The 7,663-nt window shown below is 37.1% G+C and overlaps 1 non-coding gene across 1 annotated transcript; it reads right to left on the bottom strand.

Moving 5' to 3' along the window:
• Positions 1 to 2,597: 2,597 nt before the first annotated feature.
• Trnad-guc (transfer RNA aspartic acid (anticodon GUC)) lies at positions 2,598 to 2,669 on the bottom strand. The gene has a single exon. It is a non-coding gene; the product is annotated as a tRNA-Asp (tRNA).
• Positions 2,670 to 7,663: the final 4,994 nt, after the last annotated feature.

Below are 7,663 nucleotides of genomic sequence, written 5' to 3'. Positions count from 1 at the left end.
ATTCAAAATGAAACATCATTCATTGCTAAACAATTATATAATTTAACAGACCAATTGGTACTGATTTTTGATGGAACATATATTCAACATGAAAGAAGTTCGAATAATGAGTAACAGCGACAATCATATTCCGACCAAAAAAAGGTACCATTGTGCAAACCTTTTACAATTTGCAGAACAAATAGTTATATAGTCGATATACTTGGTCCCTTTTACGTTAATCAAAATAACACGGAGATTCTAAAGATTGTTTTGAAGAATCCAACTGGTTTATCAAGTCTTTTAAGATCAGGGGATATTTGTATTGTTGATAGAGGTTTTCGTGATGTAAAATTAGATTTAGAAAAATGCGGTTATACAGTTTTGATGCCGGCTTTGAAGGGAAAACGTAACCAGCTCACTACACAGAATCAAATCAAGCGCGTCGTGTTACAAAAGTTCGCTGGGTAGTCCAAGCGATACACGGAATTCTAGGACAAAAATATAAATTGTTACATCACCAGTTGAACAATAAGTTACTTCCCAAAGTCGGTATATTTTGCAAAATAGAAGGTTATCGTCACAATACGTTTGGAAAACGTTTGAATTCAGATGTAGGGCTTTCTAATGAAATAGCAGCGAAAATAATATCAGAAAATAGTATCGCAAATACGTTAGCAGAGCAAGTAGAGAATAATCATTGGAATAGGCGAAAATCTCTTTTAAAACTACTTTCAGTTTTCGACATTCTTGATTTTCCGGAATTAACAGAACAAAACTTAAAAATTCTATTTACGGGAACATACTAATTATCACAAGCCATATCTTACTTAGCAGAAGTTATGGATGAAGATAATAATATAACTGTTCGTTACCTTAAGCAGACATAAAATATTGTTAAATGTGAAGTGAAATCGCGTCACATCAATAGTAAAACATATAGATGTTATATTAACTACGTACCAAATTCAATCGGTTACTCCGGGATTAAACGCTATTCTTGCGAATGTGCGAATGGTAACCGTACTGTTGGTTGCTGTTCACACGTTGCAGCAATAATTTATTATTTATCACATGCTCGGTACCTTTCACGATTTGTATGTCCTGCAAAAATTCTGAGTAAGTTATTTAATATCAAACAGGTAAATCCTGTAATTAGCGTCGCCAGCGACGAAGATTGAGCCATACTTTTTCTTGTTTCCAACACTTATATCCACCATTTACTCTCATCCGATCCATGTAATCACTTCTAACCTATCCTTCGCCTCTCCTGATGGAAGAAGCCCACCACCTTCCCGTGGTTCCCATCGAGCAATGAAACTTCATTCAAAAATAAGCATGAAACGATCAAACTGGTACTTAAAAATGCGTTTATTAGAAAAAAGTATTATTGGCAGAGAGTGGGTTAATAGATTTGCCGTGAAATGACCCTTACATGGCTACGTTAGACACTGAAGCCGTAGCAAACATTTATACTTATGGAAGAAAGAGAAAAAGAAGGAAAGATCTGCGATCCATTCACAGTAGTCAAAGGTAAGAGATTTGAAAGCTAACATTTCACATTAATTTCAGTGTAAGAGATCTTAAACAGTAATCGTGGTTGACAAAAAAAATAAAGACGCATAACACGCTCCAAAATTATATTTATACATATTTCAGGTTAAAATATTTGTAAAATGCTTTTAGAACATTTATAAATAAATATAAAGCATTATTATATAGTTAGAATTTGAAGAAAAGAAAATACTAAGTCCAGAAGAGAAACTCGAACCTACGGTAAAAAAACTTCCAGCGGTTCCGCAGTTGGACACTCTAACGCCTTTTTTTTGTAACATACGTTTATTAAAGTCTCTGAAGATATATACAACAAATTCAGCAATACAACAACAATCCTTAAATGTACAAAATAGGAACATGTGGCTAATTCTTACAGACTAAAGACTCTATTTGAGTACGCGTAGTCTACACTTTGGTATACCCATTTAATTGCACTTATTGCGGAATAAAAGGAATATGATAAGTAAAACGAACTTAATGTATTACATAAAGTTTGTACAGAAAAGGGCAGAAAAACTGTACAATAGTGTCTAAAAGGGGAGGGAAGATAGAAAAAATAAATTTATATAGTCAAAACAAAAATGTAGTGAAATAATATTATTAAACATTAATAAAATGGCAAAAATGAAATCCTCCCCGGTGGGGATTCGACCTCGGTCTCCCGCGTGACAGGCGAAGATACTGACCACTCTTTTTTTTCTGGCTTATTGTGCCAGAACAATTATAAATATATATACAATGGTACAATAAACCTAAACGTACAAATGGTTACATTAAAACAATATATACTTAGACTAATGGCTCAGCACAGAGCACGCGTAGTCTTAACACTAGACTATAATTACTGCACTTAATGCTACAGTGAGTGTAATATAAAGAGGAATTTCTTATAGTTAGCTGTATTGGGATTATGTATAGAAAACGGCACGAGGAGAAAACTATACTTATGTGGTGATTGAAAGGAGGATAGGGTAGGGAATGGGGAGGATGTTAGTTATATGTTAATATAATAAAATAGAACTTTAAACTAAGTATAAACAATAAAATTCAAAAATAATACTCTCCCCGGCGGGGAATCGAACCCCGGTCTCCCGCGTGACAGGCGGGGATACTAACCACTATACTACCGAGGAGGCCGCGCTTGTTATAAATAAATAAATGGGACAGTAGATACTGTCTGTGTTAGTATAGTTATATAGTTTGATTGTAACTGTGGAGTAGTTAAGGTCGGTTTAGAGCTACTTAAATTTAAAACAGTTGTGTTTGTATGTGTAATACAGTGTATCTTAGGTGTACTCGATTATGATCTATGGTATGTTTAACTGGACTGCAACCACCAATATTTGTCAGTGTTGTGTCTATGTTTGTCGTTCAGGTCTATCGTCGAAAGTCTGTAGTTAAAACGTATGTCGGGGTCGTCGAAGTGTGTGTTTACGTCGTATAAGAGTTTCTTGTCGTAAGTTTTTCTATTGAAATGGTAGATGATTGGTATGTTAATATTGTTCTGAATATAACCTGCGCTGTCTAGATATAAAAATGATTCCGGTGGGGTGTATCCTGTCAGTCGTGTCTTGTCGTGGTATAATGGATTCGGATAGGTTGGACCGTAAACTAGGCTATTAAGTTTGATTCTACGCGCGCTAGACCAGTGGTTTCGGATCAATTTAAGCATAAACAAATCTATTCTAATAATTTTCGCGTTTTCGTATAATTTGTAGTTGCTGATCATTCTAGTGAAGTTAGACTCAGGTGTTCTGTATGCCCCTAGACAAGCTCTGAGACACTTTCTCTCGAAAAGTCTTAGCTTTTCCACAGTACTCGCGCTGACGTTAAACCAAATAGGGCAACCATAGGTTAATATGGGCCGGATTAAAGATTTATAGCAAAGGACCTTGACGGATGTGTTAAGGTCCTTTGAGTAAAAGAGGCGTTTATGAGAGAAGAATGCCTTTTGAGCTTTGTCTATCTGTATTTGTACGTGGTGATTGTAGTTCAGTTTAAAGTCCAAATGTATGCCTAAATAGCGAACGATGTCTTTATGGGGTAACTTGCGGTTGCGATCATTGCTGTCATAGAAGTGAAATTTTGTGCCATGCTTGCGTACGTCTGCGTTCACGTCGGAAATGCTTGAAATATATGGTCTAAAGAGAATAGTTTCGCATTTACTAATGTTAATTTTCAATTTCCATGTGTGGAAGTAATTCTGAATTTTACCGAAGGTGTTCTGAAGTTCGTTTTGTATTACGGAAGGTTTATTGTGTCGAGAGTAAATCAAAAGGTCGTCCGCGAAAGCTATTGCTGATTTGACGTTGTCGCTGTTTAGGTTATACATTTGCAGCAAGTCGCTTATAAATATATTGAAGAGCAGTGGAGAGTTGACGGTGCCCTGTTGAAGTCCGTTGGTGATGTTGAAACGTTTGCTGGAAATAAATTCGCCGTCTGTAACAAAAAAGTTTTTACCGCGTAGCATACACCATATCAATTTGACGAGATGTTTGGGAAATTCTTTCTTAAGGAGTTTGAAGAATAGACCATCCAGCCAAACTGTGTCGAATGCATTTTCGAGGTCAATGAAAATCGCACCTACGCATTCGTCTGAGTTGCGGGCCCAGCATATATCGGAAGTGAACTTCGATATAGCATGGACGGTGGAGTGTTTGAATTTAAATCCGAATTGGGTCTCTGGGATAATGTTCTTGGTATTGCAAAAGGCGTTGATTGAATTGTTTATGCACGTCTCGAATATTTTACTGGTGTTAGAAAGCAGGCTGATGGGGCGATAACTAGAAGGGTCGTTACCGTCCTTGCCCTTTTTCTTAATTGTAATAAGTTTCGCGGTTTTCCAAGCGGTTGGGAAATAAGCTAAATTTAAACAGTTGTTGAAAAGAATCGCGAAATAGTAAATGTAGCGAAACGGAAGGTTTTTCAAAGCTATATTTGGGATACCGTCGAAGCTAGAGGATTTTTTATTGTTCAGACGCTTGAATGTGGTTCTTAGTTTATCAAAGGATGTGAAGTAGTTGGATGGGATGGCATCTGGATCGGGATTGTCTGCTGTGTTTATGTTCGTAAATGTACATAATGTTTTGTTGTCTAGTCTGTCTTGTTAAATTTCTTGTTGGAGTGAGTCGATTTTTCGTTTAATGATATTGGAGAGTTGTTCTTTTCCCATCTGTGAATTTTGCGTGTGGACCGATTCAAAATGCGCACCTAATATGTTTAGTTTGTCTTGTGCGTCTGTAACGAGTACGTTGTTGTGTGCGTCAGTTTGTAGGTTGTCAACTATTACATTGGCTCTATGAAAAATGCTTCTATTGGATGATGGTATTTTCAGATCCTCGATGGAGTTCTTTTCTTTGGGACGGAATATACTATTAATAGATGGGAAATGTTCTTTCGATTTTCGTTGTGAAATTTTACTAATTTTGTTTTTCTAAAATGTGCTGACCGATTCCTGAAAAGCTTTTTTAATTTCGTGTCTAATTGTTTTTAAAGCCTCTTTAAGTGCTTGTATCAGTGGGTCGTTTGCTGTGGTGTAGTTTTGGATTCTGGATAGGTTATTTAGATATGTGAGCAGACGGCTCTTTTGTCTTCGGAGATTCTTGATTTTAGGATTTAGGTATCTGTCCGTGGAGTTAAAATTGTTGTTTGCTCGCGGTATTGCAGAATCTATTGCCTGAGTTATGTTGTCGTTAAGCTTGTCTATGTGTGCGTCGATCTCGTTTTTTGTTAAATTTCTGTCGTTCGTGACGTTTGTGTCGTCATTTTCTATTAAGAAGTCGCGATATTTTGCCCAGTCGGCTTTGCTAAAATTGTATTTTATTGTTGTCGTGGGTTCGTCTAGTTCGAGTGTGTCGAGAGTCTGAATCGAAATGTTCATTAGTGATGCTCTGTGGTCACTGTCGTATGTGAATGTGTCTAGGGCCCTTGGAGCAGGTAGATTGTGGAATTTGATTCTATCGTCCGCGAGGCAGAGGTCGAGGAACGCTCCGCTTTTTGGGAACGATGGGACTGCTGTCTTGAGTAAGGAGGTTCTATATTTGATTCTACTTTCGGTATACCATTTGTTAAGCGATACGCCTCTTGCATTGTTCAAGGAATTACCCCAGGAGGTGTGTTTCGCGTTTAAGTCGCCGGCTAGAAGGTAGTAATGATTTGATCTATGTAGTTCAAGGATTTCAAATAATTTCTTTAACTCTATCATGAATTCTTTTTTGCAGTTGCTAATTGCATATGCTGCAATGATGTAAATTTTAGCGTTCTTCTGTAATTTGAGTTCTATTATTATGGATTCGAAATAGATGCTATTTTTTAAACAGTTTGGTTGGATGGATCTAAACGAAATGTTTTTGCGGATAAGGATGCCCGTGCCGCCCGCTTGTTTGGAGTGTGGCCTATCTGTACGGATTATGTGGTAGTCCCTGAAGTTTAACCGGTGTGTGTGATTTAATTTTGTTTCTGATAATAAAACTATGTCCGGATTGTGTAGTGTGAGTGCGTCCAGGAGAGTGACTCTTTTTTCGTTAGTGATAATCGAGTTGACATTGATTTGGATAATTTTTAGTAAAGCAAAGCTTGTTTTATTTTGTGCGGTGTGTTGTGTATTAGCCATTTATGATGTTTAAAATTCTATACCTAATGCTTCCGTCATTATGTTTATTTTATTCGTGTTTGCTTGTATGCTTTCCGCGATACTAGCTATGTGCGTGTTTATTGACGAGGAGATAATGTTCTTTATCTCCTCTAGGAACAATTGTGTTGGGAACGTTTTGGGTGGATGTTGTTGTGATAGTGTTTCTGTTGGCTGTTGTGTTTTGGGGTTACCTGTTTGAATTTTGTTTCCTAATATCGCGCTAAACGAGATGTTTGGTTTAACAAATTTATTGACGAGTTGATGTTTCTGTTCTCTTTCTAATCTAATTTGAGTTTTTTTCTCTTCTATTTTTTGTTTCACTTCTTTTAACCTCGGGCAACCTCTGTACGATGCAGGGTGTCCGAAGTTTTTGCAGTTCACGCAGAAGGGACGCGTTTCCGCGTCATCTTCTGCGCTAGTGCCTGCTACCGGAAGAAAGCATTCTCCCGGATTGTGTTGAATGTTGCACTTAACGCATCTGTAGTTCAGATTGCAGTTAAGCGCAACGTGTCCTATGCGCTGGTATCTCTTGCATTGGATGCTGTCTTTTTTAATTAATTTTTCCCATAAAATAAGGGAGTGAAGCAAATCTCTAATTTAATGTAGGTTTTCGAATTTGCTGTTTGGCGATAATTAAACAATATATATTGGCAGGTTTTTGCCTTCCCTAATTGACTTTTGCGTTTTGAATTTATTCACGGCCGCGAAGTTTACATTATTAATATTTTGTTTTTTTAACTCGGCGAGTACTACTTCTGGATCGTAGTTTCCTTCCAGGTTTTTTAAGAGAATTGTTAAATATCTTTCTTGTTTAGGTGTGTACGTGAAGAACTCTATATTATTTTGCTTCAAAGCTGCGCACGCGGTTTTAAAGTGTTCTATTGAATTTATGTAGACTGTGTGTTTCGTGTTGTTAATTTTTTTTATGTAAAAATCTTTTGTAAGAGTTGCTATTATCCCTACTGTTTTACGCGGGTTATTACTGTATACTGTTATCGGTGGTAGTCGCCAGATTTTGATATTTGAACACTAACGCTGCACCACGGACGCCGTTGAAAACATCGTTGATCTTTTAGAATATATTACGCTCAACGGTTGCTTTATTTTATTTCTTTTAATTGTTATGTAATTCTACTTAGTGTAGAAACATTAAATAGTGTATGTTTAAAGATTTGCATAATGCCGAGCGATTGTCCTCGGCCGCGATTACCGTTAATCCTGTTAACGTACAATTCGAAGGAGATTATCTCTAATAGGATTTGTACAGCAAACAGTGATAGAAAAACGCGTGTATTACTAGTTTTTCTGACATCGGTAACGCCTCATTACCTTCGATTCGAGTATGCTAACGGTGTTGATGACGTCAGTACCGTGAGAGAGTAGTGCGCTAAGAATTAGACGGAGAAAGACTGCCGAAATTTAGACAGCGCCGCGTAACGACTAATTAGAGTAACGCGGCCGCGTCTTCGGCTGTCAATCCGCGCAGTCCTACGT

This window comes from Colletes latitarsis, chromosome 12, assembly GCF_051014445.1.
Source record: "Colletes latitarsis isolate SP2378_abdomen chromosome 12, iyColLati1, whole genome shotgun sequence".
NCBI classification, from domain to species: Eukaryota; Metazoa; Arthropoda; class Insecta; order Hymenoptera; family Colletidae; genus Colletes; species Colletes latitarsis.
Note: the sequence above shows the minus strand (reverse complement) of the source record. Positions and strands in the feature narration are given on the sequence as shown.